This window comes from Bos mutus, chromosome 8 (genome assembly GCF_027580195.1).
Source record: "Bos mutus isolate GX-2022 chromosome 8, NWIPB_WYAK_1.1, whole genome shotgun sequence".
Lineage (NCBI taxonomy): Eukaryota > Metazoa > Chordata > Mammalia > Artiodactyla > Bovidae > Bos > Bos mutus.
Window position 1 is genome coordinate 103,720,931 of NC_091624.1, and position 22,205 is coordinate 103,743,135.

The window sequence follows — 22,205 nt, forward strand, 5'->3', positions numbered from 1 at the left end:
CTGCTTTGAAAATAGGTTCATGTGCACCATTTTTGGAGAAGGCAATGGCACCCCACTCCAGTACTCTTGCCTGGAAAATCCTATGAACAGAGGAGCCTGGTAGGCTGCAGTCCATGGCGTCGCTAAGAGTCGGATACGACTTAGCGACTTGACTTTCACTTTTCGCTTTCATGCACTGGAGAAGGAAATGGCAACCCACTCCAGTGTTCTTGCCTGGAGAATCCCAGGGACAGGGGAGCCTTGTGGGCTGCCATCTATGGGGTCGCACAGAGTCGGACACGACTGAAGTCACTTAGCAGCAGCAGCACCATTTTTTCTAGATTCCACTTATATGCATTAGTGTATATATGGCTGGTTCGCTTTGCGGTATAGCAGAAAAGGGTAACACATTGTGAAGCAACTATACTTCAGAAATATTAAAAAATAAATAAATAAAAGGATAAGAAAACATGAACATGGAGAGCTCAGGGTGGTGCCTGGAGAGGGTGAGAACCCAGCGCAGAGCCACCATTCAAAGCCGCGGTCCTGGTTCACCAAGTCAACATGAAGAGCAGGAAGGACCGGGTATGATCAGGTGGGAGGCAGACCCAGAAGGTGAAGCTGGAATGGGGTTAGACCAAAACAACCCCAAGGGCCACGAGAACTAAAAAGTCTGGGACTTTCTCTAAGAAGTTTTTAATAAACCTGCAGCTGCTGCTGCTAAGTCACTTCAGTCGTGTCCGACTCTGTGCGACCCCATAGACGGCAGCCCACCAGGCTCCCCCGTCCCTGGGATTCTCCAGGCAAGAACACTGGAGTGGGTTGCCATTTCCTTCTTCAATGCATGAAAGTGAAAAGGGAAAGAGAAGTCGCTCAGTCATGTCCGACTCTTAGCGACCCCATGGACTGCAGCCTACCAGGCTCCTCCATCCATGGGATTTTCCAGGCAAGAGTACTGGAGTGGGGTGCCATTGCCTTTCTCCGAATAAACCTGCTAAATCCAATCAAATTATGACCCCAAAACATTCTGAGTTTAGATGGTGGTGATGGTTTGCACAGCCTTGTGAATATACCAAAAGCCCCTGAACTGTACATTTTAAAGGATGAATTTTACTGTTTGATTCCACTTATACAAGGTACCTAGAATAGTCCAATTCATAGAGTCAGAAAGTACAAGCATCTCCGGTTATAAAGTCTCAGGAGAATTCTGAGTACATCTTCAAATTGGCCAGGGGCCAGGCGCAGGGTGTGAGGTGGGTTGGGGAGACAGGAATAGGGAGCTAGTGTTGTTATTAAGAGGAACAGAGTTTCCATTAGGAAGGTGAAAAATTGGGGAGATGGATGATGGTGAAAGTTGAGAGTTGCACAATAATGTGAATGTATTAAGCACCATTGAACTTTATAGTTAAATAAGATTAAAATAGTATGTTTTATATCATGTGATTTACCATAATAAAACAATACTTAAAAATTTTTTTAATTAAAAGAATGAATTTTATGATATGCAAAATTTATCTCAATGTTAAAAAAAAATCAAAGCCTGACAGGCTGGGACAGAGAACAAAGGTCAGAACAGAGTGAATATACAGAGCCAAGCCAGAGCCTGGCCCAGAAGGCACTTGTCTTCAAACTGTCCTTACCTCTGCCCACATGACAGGGACCTCCCAGCCCCAGGGGACACACTTACCAATACTTCTGTCACAACAATGCGGGGGAGCCACCTGCCGAACACAGCACAGCCACGAGCTCCAGGGCCAGATGGAGCGTTCACAGATGGTCAACGCTTGTCAGGCAGCTGTCCACAGAGCTCCAGCCTGGACACAGGTCAGCACAGGTAGCCTGAACAGGGTCACTGGGCTGAATTCAAGCTTCCCCTTCTGTCCACAGTTAGTAATATTTTATTTATTTGTTCATCTATCGATTCATTCATCTATGTGCCTGGCAACATACTAAGTGATTCCCATCTCAGGAATCTCAGGTTCATGGGAACCCTATGAGATAAAAATTATTTTCATACCCATTTCACACATTTGAAGGTTGAGGCTGAAAAATATCCATTAATTTGCTCACACAAGAGTAAGAAATGTGATTTCTGGAGGCTATCTCTTAATCACATGTTCAATGTCAAACCACCCAGGAAAATAGAAGTCTTCAGAAGAAAAGTCAGAATTTCAGAGGGATCTGATGAAGGGGGAGGTGACGGCGATGAGAAAGACCATCACTTTTCACGTTCTACAGTACTTATAATTTTAGCAGTGGCTATGCCACACTTCCATAATAAAAACTAGTAAAAAAAAAAAGTGTGTATGTGTGCACGCGTGTGTATGTTTGAAGATCAGGGACAGCAGATCTGTAATGAATGTTCCTCAGAAGTTCTCTCTCTGATCTTCTCCCAGGGGTAGGTTTTGAGTGGTTTTTAGAGAGTTCTGGCTGGTTTCATTAGCAGTTAACATCATCTTCATCATCCCTGGGTTTTACCCTCTGCCCTAATACAGAACAAGCAGGGGTGTGTAGATGACAGTAAGTTTTTTGTCGAACCAACACACGAAGGAGCAGCTGGCAGGGGGCTTCCTTACCCCTTGCCTAATCTGAGTTCCTGGGCACATCTCACCACCCTACTCCCCGCCCATGGGCAGTAAGAGAGCAAGGGCTCCCATCCTCCCAGGAAAGACTGGCCCTGACCTGGACTGTATGGCCAGAGCCCCAGGCTAGGCCTCAGGACAACAGAGTTTCAAGTTCCCCAAAATATACAAAACCTCTGGAAAGTTTGAAACCACAGGGGACAAAAATGGGCTTGCCTCTACCTCACAAAAAACGTTCAGTAACATGGGAAGAAACAAAGACACAGGAGATTGCATTAATGCTCCCGTGATTAGTTTTGCTTTTTAAATTTCTGAACATAAAAGCGTGCTGTCTGGAACTTGTGTTTCTCTCCTTGACCTTGTTGGCTGGACAGTGAAGCTGTGAGGACCCCAACTTGTGGTCACGTGTGGAAGATGGAGGGAGTGGACAGCAGAGCGGATGTTGGGAGCCTCTGAGCAGGCATCGATCTGCCTGGATAGAGCCCCAGCTGGAGTAAGTAGGTGCAGCTGCCTCAGCTCTTCATTTTTTCAGGGGGATGGAGACATCCTCTACCCATTTTAAATCAGAACTCCACAAGGGGTGGGAAAAAACAGCATGACGGGAGGGGACTCCCTGGCAGTCTTGTTAAGGCTCTGTGCTTCCACTGCAAGAGTCACGGGTTTGATCCCTGCTCGCGGAACTAAGTTCCCACATACTGCAGGGCTGAAAATAAAACAACAAAACATAAACAGTACAGCAGCTCCTCAAAAAATTTAGCTTACACTGGTCCATATGATCCAGCAATTCCACTTCTGTGGATATAACGCAAAAGAGCTGAAAACAGAACTAGAATAGATGTTTGCACACCCCTGTTCATAGCAGCATTATTCACAATAGCCAAAATAGCCATTTACGGATGATGATAAACAGAAGTGTTGTATATGTGCAATAGAATATTATTCAACCTTAAAAAGGAAGGAAATTCTTTTTATTTTTTAATTGGTGGAAAATTGCTTTACAGTGTTGTGTTGGTTTCTGCCACACAACAATGCAAACCAGTCATAATTATATTAATATATATATCCCCTCCATTGGCTCAGATGGTAAAGAATCTGCCTGCAATACAGGAGATGCGGGTTTGATCCCTGGGTTGGAAAGATCCCCTGGAGAAGGAAACGACAACCCACTCCAGTATTCCTGCCTGGAGAATCCCATGGACAGAGGAGCGTGGCGGCTACAGTCCATAGTGTTGCACAGAGTCAGGCATGACTGAAGCGACTTCGCACACAGCCCACCCCTCCATCTGGAGCCTCCCTCCCCTCTTCCCATCCCACCTTTCTAGGTCGTTATAGAGTGTCAGGCTGGGCTCCTTGTGCTATACAGCAACTTCCCCCTTGCTATCTATTTTGCACATGATAGTGTATATAAGTCGATGCGACTTTCTCAATTGATCCTACTCTCTCCTTCCTCCATTGTATCTACAAGTCCATTCTCTACATCTGCGTCTCCATTCCTTCCCTGCAAATAGCTTCATCTGTACCAGATCACGGCATCTGGTCCCATCACTTCATGGGAAATAGATGGGGAAACAGTGGAAACAGTGTCAGACTTTATTTTTCTGGGCTCCAAAATCACTGCAGATGGTGACTGCAGCCATGAAATTAAAAGACACTTACTCCTTGAAAGAAAAGTTATGACCAACCTAGATAGCATATTGAAAAGCAGAGACATTACTTTGCCAACAAAGGTCCATCTAGTCAAGGCTATGGTTTTTCCAGTGGTCATGTATGGATATGAGAGTTGGACTGCGAAGAAGGCTGAGCGCCGAAGAATTGATGCTTTTGAACTGTGGTGTTGGAGAAGACTCTTGAGAGTCCCTTGGACTGCAAGGAGATCCAACCAGTCCATTCTGAAGGAGATCAGCCCTGGGATTTCTTTGGAAGAAATGATGCTAAAGCTGAAACTCCAGTACTTTGGCCACCTCATGCGAAGAGTTGACTCATTGGAAAAGAGTCTGATGCTGGGAGGGATTGGGGGCAGGAGGAAAAGGGGACAACAGAGGATGAGATGGCTGGATGGCATCACTGACTCCGATGGACGTGAGTCTGAGTGAACTCCGGGAGTTGGTGATGGACAGGGAGGCCTGGCGAGCTGTGATTCATGGGGTCACAAAGAGTTGGACAGGACTGAGTGACTGAACTGAACTGAACTGTACCGCTTTTCTAGGTTCCATATATATATGTTAATATACAATACGTGTTTTTTCTTTATGATTTACTTCACTCTGTATAATGGGCTCTAGTTTCATCCACCTCAGTACAAATGACTCAAATTCATTTCTTTTTATGGCTGAGTAATACTCCAAAGAAAGGAAATTCTGACATAGGCCACAGCAATGGATGAACCGTGAAGACACTGTGCTCGGTGAAATAAGCCAGTCACCAAAGGACAAATACTGTGTGATTCCTCTTTGTATGAGGTGCTTAGAGTAGTCAAATTTAAAGAGACAGGAAGTAGAATGATGAGTAACAGGGCCTGCAGTGAGGAGGAACGGGGAAGTGTTATTTAACGGGGACAGAGTTTTGGTTGAAGAAGATGAAAAAATTCTGGAGGCGAATGGTGGTGATGGCTGTAAGCAATCTGAATACAATTAGTGTCACTGAAGTGAAGTCGCTCAGTCGTGTCCGACTCTGCGACCCCATGGACTATAGCCTACCAGGCTCCTCTGTCCATGGGATTTTCCAGGCAATAGTACTGGAGTGGATTGCCATTTCCTTCTCCAGCGGATCTTCCCGACCCAGGGATCGAACCCAGGTCCCCCGCTTTGTAGACAGACGTTTTACCATCTGAGCCACCGGGGAAGTCACTGAACTGAACTCTTAAAAGTGGTTAAGATGGTAAATTTTATGTTATATATATGTATGTGTGCTCAGTCACGTCTGACTCTGCGACCCCATGGACTATAGCCTGCCAGGCTCCTCTGTCCATTGAATTTTCGAGGCAAGAATACTGGAGTGGGTTGCCATTTCCTACTCCAGGATATCTTCCTGACCCAGGGATCAAACCCACATCTCTTGCATCTCCTGCACCGATAGGCGGATTCTTTATGACTGTGCCTGTGTCTACATACTGTGTATATATATAAGTATATGTATTTACCATAATAATTGTTTAAACTTCATGAAGAGAGGCTACAGGGGAAAGGGCAGTCCTCTGGTAAAATTAAGAGACCCCCCCCCAAAAAAAAAGCGGGTATGACCCTGCTTCTGCATCACCATCTTGTCCTGCTCAGCCCACACATTAGGAATTTTAATGATCTGACATCACAGGGAGTTGTACACTAAAATCTTCCTGTGGCATAGTTTCTACAAGTTATTTGGCAGGGGAAGAGTATAGAGACAGATAACAATAATAGACACCTTATTTATCACTTCCAAAAATATTCATAACTAAAAATTCTTGGAAGGAAAAAAATATTTATCTTCCCTTATGTTTTCCCTTTTTTCCCAGGCCTTCATCTCTCTAGTTGCTTTTCCACCAAACATTTGTTCTTTAATTTCTGGCAGTTCTTTCACCTTTTCTGTTCTGGGTTTCTGGACTACATTTGGAAATAAGTAATAACTTGTATTACTTATAAATTGTTCTTTCCTTTCCTTGCAGAGATTGTTGTAAGAATTCTGGAGACTGTGAAGAGGGAAATATGTTAAAAATACAAAGGCATTCTGTTTCTTCTTATTATTATTAAGAATTGCCTTTGAAGGACACTGACTCCACAGGAGAAACTTACCCTAAACAATGCCAGACATGACAGGAGAGAATCCCACAGCAGACCTGTCAAGAGACCTGGTTTGCCTGGTTCCTCAAATCATGCTGCAACTGCCTCTTCCTGTCTCTTTCTGTGTGCCTGGCATAGCCCACAATTCTGGGTCACCTGGGGGACAGGGAAGTGTGGTGGCCAGTAGAGCTGTACCTCCATGCAATGTAAAGGGATGAGCTCCCCATCACCAAGGGTATTCAATTAGAGTGCAACTAGTCACATCACAGGGAATTTCTGCTTTGTGAAAGAGACTGAATTCTGAGGTCTCTTTCAATTTTAAGAACCCATTGATTTCTTTATTACTGGACTCAGTTCATTCGCTCAGTTGTGTCCGACTCTTTGCGACACCGTGGACTGCAGCATGCCAGGCTTCCCTGTCCATCACCAACTCCTGGAGCCTGCTCAAACTCATGTCCATTGAGTCGGTGATGCCATCCAACCATCTCATCCTCGGTTGTCCCCTTCTCCTCCCACCTTCAATCTTTTCCACATCAGGGTCTTTTCCAATGAGTCAGTTATTCACATCAGGTGGGCAAAGTATTGGAGTTTCAGCTTCAGCGTCAGTCCTTCCAATGAATATTCAGGACTGATTTCCTTTAGGATGGACTCGTTAGGGGAGGGAGGTAGGAGGGGGGTTCAGGATGGGGAACACATGTACACCCATGGCAGATTCATGTTAATGTATGGCAAGACCAATACAATATTGTAAAGTAATTAGCCTCCAATTAAAATAAATAAATTTATATTTTAAAAAAAAGGATGGACTGGTTGGATCTCTTTGCTGTCTAAGTGACTCTCAAGAGTCTTCTCCAACACCACAGTTCAAAAGCATCAATTCTTTGGCGCTCAGCTTTCTTTATAGTCCAACTCTCACATCCATACATGACCACTGGAAAAACCATAGCTTTGACTAGACAGACCTTTGTTGGCAAAGTAACATCTCTGCTTCTTAATATGCTGTCTAGGTTGGTTATAACTTTTCTTCCAAGGAGCAAGTGTCTTTTAATTTCATGGCTGCAATCACCATCTGCAGTGATTTTAGAGCCCCCCAAAATAGGAGTCAATTGATGTGTTCTTATATGGGCTCCATCCCCTTCCTTGCTGTGTGACTGGACCACAGGCATGTTCCTAACTTCTCTGAGCTCAGTTGTCTCAATTATCTCTTATTATTATGTAATCTGCCTTCCTGATCCTATCCTGAGGAGTCCAGAAAATGCTACAGAGCAAATGCTTTGAAGACCTTATTTTTTTTAATTGCCATGCTGGGAAGAATTGTACTGCTGTTATTATTACTCCTGCCCTCAGAGGACGACTGCACAAACCAACCAAATACCACAGGGCAGCCCTCCCCGCTCAGAAGGACAAGACTAGAGTCTGAGAGGGACTTGGGGTAGAGGAGCCATGCTCTGAATCAGCATTTCTCCCCAAGAACAGCGATTCCTTCCGTTTCTTTCCTGTTGATCTCTGGTCCTTCTGAGCGGGCGAACTTTCAAAAGCATCTCTGGAACCGTGTGAACACTGACTATTATTTTTTTAATGTCCAACTAGGGCTTCAGTTCCTAGGAGGGTTTCCTTCCACTTGCACACATACCAAAAAAAAAAAAAAAAAGGCTTGCTGAATTAATGAACCACTTCTCTTATCTATTTTTCCTGTTATCTAATTCAGAGGGGAAAGCTGGGAGCTCCGAGGGAGCTGGGAGACAGCTCACAACGCCTCCCTCCCACCCGCTGAGAACAGCCTGGAGTCCCCGGGACTGAAGGACGCTTCGAGGAGCTGCAGGAACATCGCTTCTGCTCCGGGTGAGTCCCCACCTGGCCCCCTTGGTGACCCCTTCACCAGGGCAGAGCAGGAGATGCACCGAGGGAGTCGGGAGGGCCAGGAGCAGAGAGGCTGGAGGAGAGGCGGTCGGTGGGGGGAGGAGGTCAGGGAGAGGACCAGCCAGTGTGGAGCGAGGGTGCACAGGGCTCTTGGGCCTTGGGGACAGGAAGGATGAGATTCTTTGCAGGCCAAGTCACAGAGGCAAGGCTTCCTTTCCCACTTTCGCTCTCTGGTTCATTTTCTTGGTTTCTCTTTCTTACAATCGGGTGGCATTTTAGTTTCTCATTTCCTGATTCGGCTTCCTGCTTGAACAATCAGAAGTTGATGGGGATGAGCAGTCTCTCAAGAAAAAAAAAAAAAGAATATGCACCATGCAAAAATATCAAGTGATTGGGCCAGTTGCCCCTGGGCCCCTTGCCTCTGCTTCCTCCAACACACCCAATGGCCTTTCTTTCCCCTGGAGTCCCTGCTGTGGATACTCTGTCTTGAGAACCTGGTTGGAAAGCTTAGGAGAATCCTTCCTGACCCAGATCAGACTTGCCCAGGATGCTTTCGGGGCAGAAAAAATCTCACTGGCATTTTTTGTTGGTTTCATTGGTGAGTTAGTGAACAGGCCTCACGGCCTTCAGGATCTGATCATTTTCTTTACCTATTAACAGGTCGAAAGTCAACCAGGCTTGGTATCCGGTTTAATTTTTCGTTAATTCTGAAGCCAGACTTGTGGTGGGAAGGAGGGGATGAGGGTGGGTCTTGCAGGTGTACCTCAATGATCATGCTTTTCTTTTCTGAGTTCAGTTTGTACTTGCAAGAGTTTGGTTGCATATGGTTTTTGCAAACACATCAAAATTACCTCTGCTCCCTATAAACCCATTCCTTGGACAAATGAGCTTTGGATCTTATTAGTAGTTGAGAAAAGGAGATACAGTGGCGAAGACAGAGGGATAGCTTTGAGAGGGCACGGTTGAGAATGACAAATTAGTGCTTAAAAAATGAAGGCTCTGTGGGGTTTGAAACCAGGCAGGTTGAGCTTTTTCCGCTGGCCCAAAAGTTGGAAATAGATAATGGCAGATTTTAACTCTGTAGCCTTTCAAGGACTAGGCAGTGTTCTTCGGGAACTGGGAAGGAGTTAGTGCAAAGTCTCTTGGTGTCTGTACAGTTACTACAAATATTAGCTCTGCAAAGAAGAGAATGGAAACTTTTCCTGTTTCCCTCTTGCAGTCTTTCAGCCAGGTGGTTCAAAAGTTCTGCCTGACTTATCTTTCCCCTGCCCAACTCTGAGTCCCTTCACCTTCCCCATTTCCCCCAAAGGTTTTTATTCTCGGGCTTCTGTGTGTTCTCCAAAATTAAGGGAATTTGAGAGGTTTTTAGCTCGGCAAAATCAAGGAAGTGCCCCTCTGAATTGAATGAAAATCTTACTGTGAAAGGCTACTAGAATCCCATGATTTATCATCACAAAATTGATTTTTTTTATTATTAGTAGTAATGTGTTGGTTTTTGTTTGCTTGTTTATTTCTGTTAGTCTTATTTGAATAAATAAGCCTAGCATAAAAGGATATATAAAAGTCCTGCTTTATAAACTTTTTAAACATAATTCATTAGAGTTCATTTGTAGCAAAACAGACATATCCTGTTTCTTCTAAAGAATTCATTCCTGAAAGTGACTTTGCATTTGTGAATTCAATTGGCAGGGAGGTGAGAATCTCAGTTTCCTGTGGTTGGTACTGAGGAAATATTAATAAGTTGCTCTTTATCCCATTCTATTTCTCAAGCCCAATAAAATATCCATTTCAAATGACTTTCTAATGCTTTGTTATATTTGCCAAGTGATTTATGGGGCGGAAAATTGTAGTTCAGCGTGTGTAAGTGCAGAGATGGTTTAGCGCTGGGGACAGTAGAAAGGAGGGGTTTAGGGTTGGGGCAGCACAGAGACTGAAGAAATTCAAGCTATCAATCTCCAACTGTCTAAACACAGCACCAAGTGGAGATTTGAGACAATTATCCGAATAATTGGGGTGGGGGTGGGGAGGCACTTTCACCTGAACTGTCTGGATAAAGGGGAGGGCGACACAGGAAAAAAACTAGCACGGGGAGGGCTCTGCTTCGGCTTTTTCCGGGATCACGCGAATTCGAACGATTTTTCTTTAAATTCTCCGAATTAGACTTAGGGATGGCAAAGAAAGCTTTCCAGAAAAAGCTTAAAAGGGGCTCCCGTCGCACCACTGGGCAAGGCGGAGGGTGGGTGCCCCGCCCGCCGGGCCTGCGCCGCGGGACGCCCCCGCCGGGTCTGATAAAGCCCCGAAGCCGATCTAAGGTCAATAAACCAGGCGGCGTCAGGCTCTCGCGGAGGGTCGGGAAGGACAGGGGCGGGAAGGGAAGACAGCCGTCTTGAGGCTGTCAGCGAAATGGAAAGGAACGGAGGATCGAGGAGGTCCGGGTCCGGGCGCCGGCGTGGGGCGCGCGGGGCCGAGACTGGGCCGCTGTGTGGGGCGCGCGGCCCACAGGAGGGAGTTGGGCGGCCCGGCTGGGTGGGTCCCCTCGGGCGCGGCCCCCTGACCGGCAGTGAAGGCGGCGACCTTGAAAAGTAAATCGGATCCCCAGCGATCAATCGTAACTTCGCCGAGAGTTTGAAGAAGGAAACGAAAAGTTTGGGGAGGGAACAATTTTTTTTTTTTTTTTAAGAAACGGAGGAGGGGTGAGGTGGAGACTCTCAAATAATGAGAACACTCAATAAAACTTCTGGGATGCTTGAAAAAGCCAGGGAATTGTCCCAAAACGAGAGAAACTAGGTGAAGGATGACAGTGTTCATCATTAGTCATCCATTTTAATCCCTTTTGTATGGCGTTTAAAAGTTTACAAATTCCTTTTACATATAGTTCTTGTTTCTCCCACTCCTCGCATGGCGAGAGGAAAGATTGGAAGTAGTTATTCTGCCCAAAGTTACAGCACGTCGCCAGGGTTCCCCGCAAAGGGATTCAAACCGGTTGCTAAGTCACTCCTCGTCATCAGAGAAGGTCTTCCCAGGAAAGAGCCCGGATAAGTACGCAGCCCTGCTGAAAACCGGTGCACGGAAGCCTGGACCAGCGATTGGGGTAGTTAACAGCCGCGATCTGGTCCTTCCCGCTGAGCAGTCTAGTGCAAAGCCCGGACGAGAGCAGATGCGCGATGAGCTGCTGCTGCTGGTGGTGGAGGGGGCTCCCCTGGAGGCTCACAGGATCCCGGCTGACACAGCGCCTAGAACCGACGGATTTCCGCAAATAAACACCACCCGCCTTGAGTTCTTTCCACTCTCCCACGCTTGGCCCACGAGGCTGCGGGGTCCAACTTATTCGCATTCCTGGCGCGGCCGAAGCTGGTTTGGTTTGAACTTATTTCAGCTACTGTGGTGCTATGTAGGCCAGGCCACCTCGGACGGGTGTCGAGTCCGAGGTCTCCAGGGTCGGGTCTCAGGCCCTGGGAACCCCGCGCAACCGAACTTCCTGAGCGCAGCAGGGCTGGTAGGCGAGAAAGCCCAGGCCACAGGCGTGGTCAGTCGAGTGACCTCGGGCCTGAGTGTGGCGCTGATCAGAACGCCGCCCTAGCTGCCCTCTGCAAGGGAGACCCCTTTAGGGGTCTGGGGATGCAGGATTCAGGACGCACTCATGGCGGGGGCGGGGGTGGGGCGCGGTACAGGTTAGGTGGCGGGCAGGAGTAAGTGTGCTAACTTTGCCTGCCTCCTCCGCTTCTCCCTCTGTGAGCTGAGCTCTAGCGGCCCCAGACGCCGTTGCCCCCGTGGTCGGGATAGCAAGGCTTGTAGTGCAGCCCCGTCCCCCCTGGTGTCTTTCCGGTCGCGACTGCCCTGTGAGGTTCCTAAACAGTCCAAGAATCACTGTAGGAGTTTAATCAGAAAGGTTATTCTTACACACAAATCCCCAGTTAGGCTGTTCTGCATCTCAACATCCCGTACGGAGCATCCCCTATCCCCAGGGTCGAGGGTCGCAGCGAACCTCCGCAGACTCCGAATGGCACTGGATCAGTCATTTCTTGGGCCGGCTTTGGAGGATTATGGGATCTGGGAAGGAAATAAATGGCAAACACCCCGGGCTGGAAGGCTTAGTGGCCGCGGACACCTGGTTCAGGGAGTCTCGCTCAGCCCGGCTCAAAGAGCCGTAGTATTTCAGGCACGTTCCCTGCCCGCGCGGGGGCTGGAGGTAGATTTTGCGCAGCTTCTGGACTTGGAACTTACATAGGATAAAGGGTTCCCGGGCCTGGGCACGCGGATTTCTGGGGGTCGGGGAGCAGTGTTTTAATCACTTCTCAGCCCGCTCGCCAAACTCGACTGTTCCCCAGCGAACCTCCTCCTAGTCTTGGATGAAAACTCCTGGCAGATCCTTCCCATACGACCCGTCTCTAAACTCGGGGGCAGAGGCTGCAAAGCCCGCGCAGATGCCCGCTTGGGGGTGAGGGCGGGGAGAGGGGGGGCCGGGGTCCAGTAAGACGTGGGCGGGTGTCGACGTGAGGCTGGGGTTGGAATGGCTGGTGCTTTTTCTTTAGCTACTGAGAGGTGTAATGTCTCCCTCACCCACCCCAATCGTCGTTCTTAGGGATATTCTTTATTCGTTTAATATTGTCTTCTTAACTTAGACGCTCCGCCTTTAAATTTTCCTCTGGGTCTGGCTTGATCTTTCCTCATCCCAGCCCGAGACCCTTACTCCTTATGATAAATTCGTTTTTATTAATTCGGGTGTCCAGTTCCCACCCAGAAATTACCCGATGATGTCCTGTTGGATGAATCAGGGGCCTTCCTGTTCGCGACTCATTTTAATTCATGAATGTTGAACTACATGGTAGCAGTTTTTCTCGCCTTTAAGGAATTTCTTAAATTCCCACCTCTAATTAAATAGCACCCTACAAATTATTTTCCAGCTTCTAGGTGGACGTCTAACAAGATTCATTCTCTCAAAATCATGATGCAATGGTGTTGATATTGTTGTCTTTTAATGTTGTAGAAACATTTACTACTGAGCCAGTTGATTTGTCCTACCGCACGATTTATTATGGCTTTCCACTAACTCCAAAGATTTAGCAGGAAACTGATACGGTATAAATAGATAACTTTCAGTTGTTCATCAGCTAAGATTGTGTTTGCTTTCTGTTATATCAGAGTAGTTCCAGTGTAATAATGATAGAACAATTAGTCTCTCCTTGTAGATAAGTCATCATTTTGAGCATTTATTATATGTTTTCTGCCGAATTTGTTGTTAGAGCCTACTTGAAAATGTAGTTTCCTGTAAGAGTGCTGATTAATAATAGATCCTTTTCATTTTCAGAAAATGACTGGAGATCACGAAAAGATAGCTCATACCAGGGGAAAATGTGTTGAGGTTTATTTCTTCAAGAAACTTTAACAAAGAAACTCTAAAGAAACAAAGTCATTAACAGATAAAACTTGACCACAGGGAATTCAGAGTGGAGGTCAGAAAACATAGAGGAAGCTATGCTTCCTCTGCAATGATTCAAAAACAACAAAAATTAGGAAAACTACTACCCTACTGGTCACCGTATTACTGCAAAAGTCTCTCTCTAGTATTAATTGAAGGGAGGGGAGCGGAGTGCATGGGAAAGGTGTTCAAAGTGTTCCTAGCTTCTGGAAATTTGACAAGCAGAATCTACCAGTCTTAGAACTTCTCGCTAGAATTCAGCAGATAGTAGCTGCTGAGCACATCGGATACCTGCTTCCTAAAATGCTATGGGAGTAGCGGCAGGAGTTAGGGTTCAGGGCAAGTTCTGAGAAGAAGTTCTAGGAGGAGACAGCCTGGAAGCCACAGGGATTTGTTAGCTCTCCCGGGCCTGTCGTTTCCCGGGCTTGGCACGGGGCTGCCTTAGAAAGCTCTCAGCATGGTGGCCGCTCGGGTTTGCTCCAGCTGCGATAACGAAGGGGCCAGCTATCTAATCTGGACAGCAGCATGAACAATCCATTAGACCTCGACATTTATCTGAGGCGGGGGAGGAAGGAGGGATAGGGGCTGGCGTGCCCCACCAGGACTAGGAGGCACTGAGCTGGCCCATTGGAGCCTGGATTGGGTGTGGGTGGGGGGTGGGGGGAACTGGTGAAGCAGAGTTTGTGTGGACTCACAATTCACCCTTGCTTGGTGTGCTTCCGATGCTGGTAAATTACAATTTACCTATTATCAGTGTAAGGACGAATTAGGATCCCTTTGAGTTTGGAGTATTATATGTTTTATCTTAGGCAGTTCAGTGTACACTTCACAATGTCTCATTCATACTCCACCCCAATTGCAGGGCACTGTAAGATTCCAATTTTCACCAGGATTCCCAGGACCTGGGAGACCTAAATCCATCCACCCATTCTTTCATTCAGTCATTCGGCAAACATTTACAAAGCTTCTCTCTGCCAGGCATTGTGCTTCGTTCTGACAGGTTAAATTATTTGCCCAAGACGAGGGCTTTGCTGGCGACAGAGGCGGAACCCTAAATCAACTATTCCAGCCCTGTGACTGCTCACTTCTTTCCCCTAAAACACACAAATCAGAAACACAGGGAGTTGCAAGGGCCTCAGGGGTTATCCGGTCCAGCCTACCATTCAATGCAGGAATCCCCTCCTCAGAAGGCAGGCTACGAGGCCTGCGTGGGCTTGAATGTGGCTCCCAGGACTGGAAAGTCTGTTCTGGAAGAAATCAGCCTCTGCCTGCCTTCACCTAAGCTCAGGATGCTAAGCCCCTCCAGCTACTGTGAACCCCCAGGTGTCCTGCTAACGAGCTGGGCTACCTTCCTTTCAGACTTCCCCTGGGAATGGAATCTGCAAGTACAGGATATTAACCCCCAGGTAATGCTTGGGCACTATAGGCCTTAGTCCAGCTGACCTGCCTCCCCCTCCCATAGTAGGTATTTGCTGCTGGGTCAGCAATAGCCAAAGAATCTTCAGAGCTTGGATTTTTGTCTCAACACAACTACCTACAAGCTGGGTGACCTGGAGCAAATTATTTCACTTCTGTTTCTGGCATATTCTAGAAATAAGATACATGAATGTGCTTCTCAGTATTGGAGGATACCACCTTCTTCAAAGATAAAATACCCCCTCATTAGTAATGAGATTGTTGTCATTTGCTGTTTAAAAACTTCAAAGTTACAAAAGGCAACTTCTGGACAATGACCTCATCACAGAGAACATTCTGGAAACTTTAGAACTGATGAGAAACTAAGGGCACACTGTCACTCGGTGAGTGTGAGAATTTAGGCTGTGTTAGAATAATGTGATTTGAATCCCACCTCCACTGCTTACTGGCTAAGTTGTGTTCAACTCTTTGCACCCTCACGGGCTGTAGCCCACCAGGTTCTTCTGTCCATGGGATTCTCCAGGCAGGAATACTGGAGTGGGTTGCCATTTCCTTCTCCAGGGATCTCCCCAACTCAGGGATCGAGCCCACACCCACATCTCCTGCATTGGCAGTCAGATTCTTTAGAACTGAGCCACTTGGGAAGCCCCCACTGGCTATATTGTCTTGGGCAAATTACTTACCACTTGTGTGCTTCTGTTTCTTGTATTTTGAAATCTTCACAGACCTTAAAGGGCAGAGAGGACCTCTCCCAGTCCCTAAAATAATCTCCATAATGTTAGTTCATTATCATCAATATCCCTTGTGGGTTTGGTTTTGTTTGTTTCTTAACCTGTAACTTCAAAACACTTCAATAGTTAAATTTGTCTACAAATGGGTAGACATTTACTGTAAAATTGATAACTATGTTTTAAAATTATCTCACCCAAAATGGAGTGTTGCTGGTGGGAATTTTAGGTGCAGCCTTTCTGAAAGGCAATTTAACAATATGTATCCCAAACCACAAATATTCATATTTTTTGACCCACTTTTTCCAGTAGTAGCAATTTACTCCAAGGAAATAATCAGAGGTTTACAAGATGCTTTGCTTGCCAATATTTGTGTGAACTTGACAAGGACCCTTCAAACATATATTTAGTTTAGTGAAAAATAGAAAATAATATAAACTCTGAAAAATAAGTTACATAAACTGTGCAAAATCCATAATGTAGCCATCAAACTATTTTTTCTTAAAATATTTAACTCATGGGGAATCTCATAATATATTTTTAAAAAATAAAAAGCAGATTATAAAAAAATAAAAAGCAGATTATGGAATACTTTATACAGTGTGAAACTGGCTGAGTGGGGTGGAGGGAAGAGAGAATCAGATAGATGGAGAATATTAATGTTCTCTGTTTTTCTTTCTAGGTGATGTGGTTAAGGATAGGTTGTGTTTTCCTGTGTTATACTTATTTGTATTCTCCAAATGAACTACAATGAGCTCCTGTTTCCTTGAAACTAGAAAAAGAAATTATTTGAAGGGGGTGGGGATAATTGGTCAGCTCCAAGATCAATTCTCTTGCTTCCTAAGATTTCATGACTATCGTGCTTATGACAAACACTTATTCATTTTAGAGAATTTAAAGTTTCCAAAACTCAATGGACTCAAATTCCAAAAACAGTCCTGGACTCTAGAGACGTTTATACTTGGTGGGAGTGATTTTTCCACACAGATTCCCCCTCCTCCTGTAGAAAATCTTTTCAAAGTCATCCAGATTGTCTCAGAATTTCACTTGCAACCTTGAGTGTTTCTGAAATTGAAAACAACAGTCTAAGTTCTTGTAACTTTTTCCTCTTCTCAAAACTCCCTTTGCTGGCAGAAGGATGTGCTGGAATGTGAGGCCAGGTGCTGGTCCAACTGCAAATAAAAGCTGCTTATTCAGACCCAGGAGAAGAGGAGGAGGGAAGGCAGACATTTAGTGTTGGCCCAAAAACCGGAGAGGGTTTTCAGAAGGGAAGACCTCTGTGAAAGCAAGGAAGTTAACCACTGAGAATGCATTGTAGGACAAAATAAATTACAAGTATCTAGTGAAATAGTTTTAATTTGTAGAGGATTAAGTAGCAATTTATAAAGAAGAAGGCTGCCTTCCTTCTACTTTATATGTGCATTGTGTGATGGGGTTGCGGGGGAAGGTGGTAACACAAATAAATGGAAACAAAATCCCATCATAAACTCAGAGAGTCTTCAAAGGTCTTGTATTGAGATTTTTAATTTAATATAACATATTGGGTCAACAGAAGATAAAAGTAGCATGGAGCTGAAGGCTGATTTCATTGATATTAATTGTGGAATAAACAAGCAAATTTTAAAAATTGGAGTCTGAATACAGTAGGGGATAGAGACTTAAAATACCACTCCTATCCTCTCTCTCCAAGCTCTATACTTTTTGTTTGTTTAACTTTGAGGTCAGCCTTTGGTTGGTTGGTTGGTTGGTTGGTTTGGTAATAAAGGCATAGGAATAGAATTTTGGTAGAACTGCAGAAGTTTTTTGTAAACTGGAGTGAGTTTCTGTCCATCCTGCCCCATCTGTGAGGCAAGCAGGGCTCTAGTAAGGCACCATATTCATCTTCACGCTATATTTGCAGGCCCCCTTCGCTGCACAGTCATGGTAGTAGGTGATGTCTTAAAGACTGATCTCACAGGAGCACATTCTAGACATCTTTGCTAACTGAATTCTCTACAACAAAAATCCTTATCAACGACTGATTTCCCTTGTCTCGGAAGGGAACAAACTTAAGCCTTGGACAGACCATATGTACCTTCCACCTGGCCAGGATACATCCCAAAGCAAGGGGTATAAGAAGAAGTAAGGACAACCAGAGTTACGAAGGGTGCATATTTCCAAAGCCTTTACAAAATGCTTTATTTTTCTATTAACTAGGATTTTCCTAGATCCGTGGGCCAGTAGATACAGGCTGATTTTCTTAAGACTGCGCCATTTAGCATTCTCATAAATGTCTCATCAGGCAAGATTTTCTTGAATACACACTGACCCCAGGGAAGTATCCTTAAGTACTTTATATAGTTTTAAAATAATTTCCACATGTAATCAAAATAGAACGAGAGAAGTCAAACAAGCCTTCCCTTGACCCCACTACAAACTGATTAAACAAACTGCCTCAATCGATTGCCCGATTTGTAAATTGGGGACAAGGAGTAGCATTTATTGGAGTTCTTTCAAGTACATATTACATTTGATCCTCACGTTTGATTGCTCCCTGGGGCAATCAGTGTGGATATTAATAGTATTATGCCCGTTTTATAGGTGAGGAAACTGAGACTTGGAGATGTTGCATTGCCAAAGGTCACATCGCTAATAAGTAACAGAATAAAATTCAAAATGCCCTGCTATATCTAGCTTGTGCTGCCTCCTCCACCTTCCAGGAGTATGCCAAGGACTCCTGACATGGTCTGTATGAACTAATTTGTAAATGATCTCATCAGGATCCCTTAATTTACTCATCTGAAAATCTGGAAATCAAGGAATGACAGAGCTGCAAGTCTCTTAAAGCCTATTTAACTACCCCACTCCCTTTCATTTTACAGGTAAGGCTCAGGGAGGTTAAGTGATTTGCCAAAGGTCACCCCACAAGTTGGTGGGAAATGACCAATGTCATTTTTAAAAATTAGTTAAAACAATTTCCTACCAAGCCCATTTTTATGGCTTATTTTAAGCAGGTTAATAAGTATACCAGGCATAGCTTTAAACCCAACTGAGTAAATGCTGACACTAGTTTATAGATTCAACAGATAAGTAGCAATAAGGAATTATTCATCTCTCATTTATCATCCAGCCTCTCCAAGGTGCAAGTTATAAAGTGAAGCAAATAGCAGTTTAAGAGCCCCCATACATGGGAGATCAAAACAGTGAAAATAAAGTGGTTCAGGAAGCCATCATTTACAATGTGGCTTGGCCCCCAGGTCTCCTGAAATGTGAAAAAAGTGAAAGAAATTTGTGCATTTCACAAATAGACACTTTCGTGGTACAGACTTCCATATTTTGCTTCCAGATGCATCCCGTCTTAATTCATCCTTTGGAGTGTGTATTGAGCACCTACTGAATGCAGGGCACTGTGGAAGGTATGGAGAATGATTAAATACTATTCCAGCCATCAAGGACCTTTTGCGCTTAATAAAGTGGCAAAATAAAACACACACACACACACACACACACTTGAACCTCAGTTAGTGGGTATAAAGGAGGAAAGGGAGACTGCCCTGACTGCTGGGGAAGCCACAACAAGCAGCACACTGAGGAGGTGTCCTTGCCACAACCTTGTCCCCAACAACACTTCTTTATCATAAGCACAGTGCTGGGAACCATCACGGGCAAAAAAAAAAAAAAAGGCTGTGAATTGACTGCCCCAGTTAAGAAGGAATCAAAAAAACCACATTTCCTCCACTCAGCTCCATGTTAAATACAAACAAACTGGTGAAGAGATGGAGGGGGTCCCCTAGGATGTGAACAGATGTTAGAATATTTGTAACATATGCTGATGATGAGTAAAATTAACAGTTGATTTGCTTATTTGGAAGGTGAGCTCTAATGAATTCTCATATTGTTCTTCAGGAGGACTGGCTTATTTTATTATTTTTTAAAAGTCAATCCCAGTACCCCAAGGGTAAGCCTTGAGGCCCAAAGGTCAATGTCAGTAACAGGGCAGTCACAGATCCATAGTGACTTTGCTCTCGCTGCCCAGACAAAAGACACTGTGAGGCTCCTCTCGGAGCCCCACTCTCAAAAAATGGAAGCATTTTCCAAGATATTTACTCAAAATCCTTTAATTTATGGGACTTTCCTGGTGGTTCAGTGGTAAAGAATTCTCTTGCTGATGCAGGAGACACAGGAGACATGGGTTCTATGCCTGGATCAGGAAGATCCCCTGGAGGACGAAATGGCAACCCACTCCAGTATTCTTGCCATGGACAGAGGAGCCTGGTGGGCCACAGTCCATGGGGTCACAGAGTCGGACATGACTGAGCGACTGAGCACAACAACATCAAACTTTAATTTGTAGATGAGGAACCAAAGCTCAGAGAGTCCAAGTGGCAAAAGGTGACCATTCAATATATGTGAAATGATGAGTGAAGTGTGTATTACAAATAATTACGCAGGACGTAGGGGGCATAAACTGGGACATGGGATCATCCCATGAAACAATAAGGGTCATGACAAGGACCTAACCCAGAACCATGTCTATTATACCTCTCAACCTGCCCACAACTCGGCTATCTTATTTCATTTTGAAGGCTGGAATGTTTATGAGGATAATTGAAAGCCATTGTGCAGAAACATATTATGTACCCAGTGCCCCTTTTGGCTTGGTTTATCCTCTGTCTAGGAGGTGCAAGGAATGACTGTCATTTTGAATGTCTCTGACTCCCTGAGACCCTTTACTGCAGCCTCGTTCCCCCGCCCACCCCCACCGGGGCTGAGCCTGGTCACCATCTTCACCTTCCTGCAAAGCGTGGGGGTGGTGGGACTCACCATGTACTCTGGCTACCCCAGAGCTCAGTGTGCCTTATCGCTAATCCTCTCACCCTGGTGATAGCATCAGGGTGAGGAAAGCTTGGCCTTGGGATTCAGATTTATAGAGGGGAGCTATCAGTTCCTACAGCAGCATATTGAAATGGAAGAATAGGGTACGACCAGCTGTAATACTGGCTCTGCCACTAAATAGCTGTGTGACTCTGCACAAGCCTGTAGCCCTTTTCTGGGTCCTAATCGCCTCATCTATTGAATGAGTGGATTGGACCAGAATCCCCAAGGCCCCTTGCAACTCCAGCTCTCCATATCAGTGTCAATGTCAAAATAAGAGACCAAAGGTACATGGGTCATAGTCACTCCCACAATAGGGGCACTCAGGCTAAGATGCTTGTGAGGCCTCATTAGGCATCTTCTGTATGTGAGCTTTTCTGTGTTTGCACAATGGAAGGGACCACAGCACACGTTTTGCCGTATCCCACCAGTGGCTCAGCAGTGAAGAATCTGCCTGCAGTGCAGGCGGCACAGGAGACACGGGTTCAATCCCTGGGTCAGGAAGATCCCCTGAAGGAGGGCATGGCAACCTACTCCAGTTTTCTTCCCTGGAGAATCCCCATGGACAGAAGAGCCTGGTGGACTACAGTCCATGGGGTAGCGAAGAGTCAGACGTGACTGAAGTGACTTAGCTCGCATGTAACATGGTACATCATCTTCAGTCATAAACGACAGGGGTTTATACTGTGTGAAGACAAACTGAAAACTTCCATTTTCTGAGCTCAATTCAACAAACTTTTAAAAACATCTATTACATATTAGAAGCTATGGCAAATACAGAGATACCAAATAGGATTTCTGCCCTTGATAAAGCTGAAATTTGGAAGAGAGGGTTATGGAGACAGGCAGACATGTGGAGAGACTAAAAGGAACTAATGTGGTAAAATCTGGATAAGGAGGGGGGAAGGGATCGATTCTGGGAATTGAAGTCTTTAAAAATGGATTTTCATTCACCTGTCAATGCAGGAGACATGGGTTCAATCCCTGGCAAGATCCCCTGGAGTAAGAAATGGCAACCCACTTCAGTATTATTGCCTGGGAAATTCCATGGACAGAAGAATCTGGTCTGTGGGGTCACAAAAGAGTTGGACACGACTTAGCCACTAAAAAACAACAATGTGAGGTTAAAGCTCTTGTTTTTTCCCTTTTTCATCCCTCACAGTACCAATGCTTTGCTCATAGTAGCAGCATTTGGGTTCTGGAATCAAACTACTTGCTTGTAAATCTTGGCGCTGTCGGCTAGTAAGCTAGGCAAGTTATTTAACAGTGCTGTGTCTCCGTTTCTTCATCTGTAAAATGGGAGAATAAAGTGATTGCCTAGATAAATGAGATAGTCAATCTGTCCCACATCGTTGGCACCATGCCTGGATATAGTAAGTGCCCAGTGGTAGCTGTTACTCAATAAATGTTTGTCTAGGAAATGGAAGTTTTGTCTGCAGTCTGAGCCTTCTATCATAGACATGCAGATGTCTATGATATAGACATTTTGGGTTCCTCATTGAACACACTCATTATCTGTGGCTAAAATTGAGTTCAGACTTAAAGGTCTGGTGTTCCTACCCTCCCTCTGTGTGGGACCAGCAGCGAGCCCCTTGTTATAGAACCTTTAGAG

The 22,205-nt window shown here is 45.2% G+C and overlaps 1 protein-coding gene across 2 annotated transcripts in view; it reads left to right on the forward strand.

The window, feature by feature from the left end:
* Window positions 1-8,002: 8,002 nt before the first annotated feature.
* Window positions 8,003-22,205, forward strand: part of GATA4 (GATA binding protein 4) — a 78,895-nt gene continuing 64,692 nt past the window's right edge. Inside the window, exon 1 of one of the 2 annotated variants that reach the window (XM_070376023.1) lies at window positions 8,003-8,158. The gene's annotated coding sequence lies outside the window, so the exon portion shown is untranslated. Of the gene's footprint in view, window positions 8,159-8,636; window positions 8,775-22,205 lie in introns of those variants that run through there. The other variant, XM_070376024.1, reaches the window with a different exon arrangement.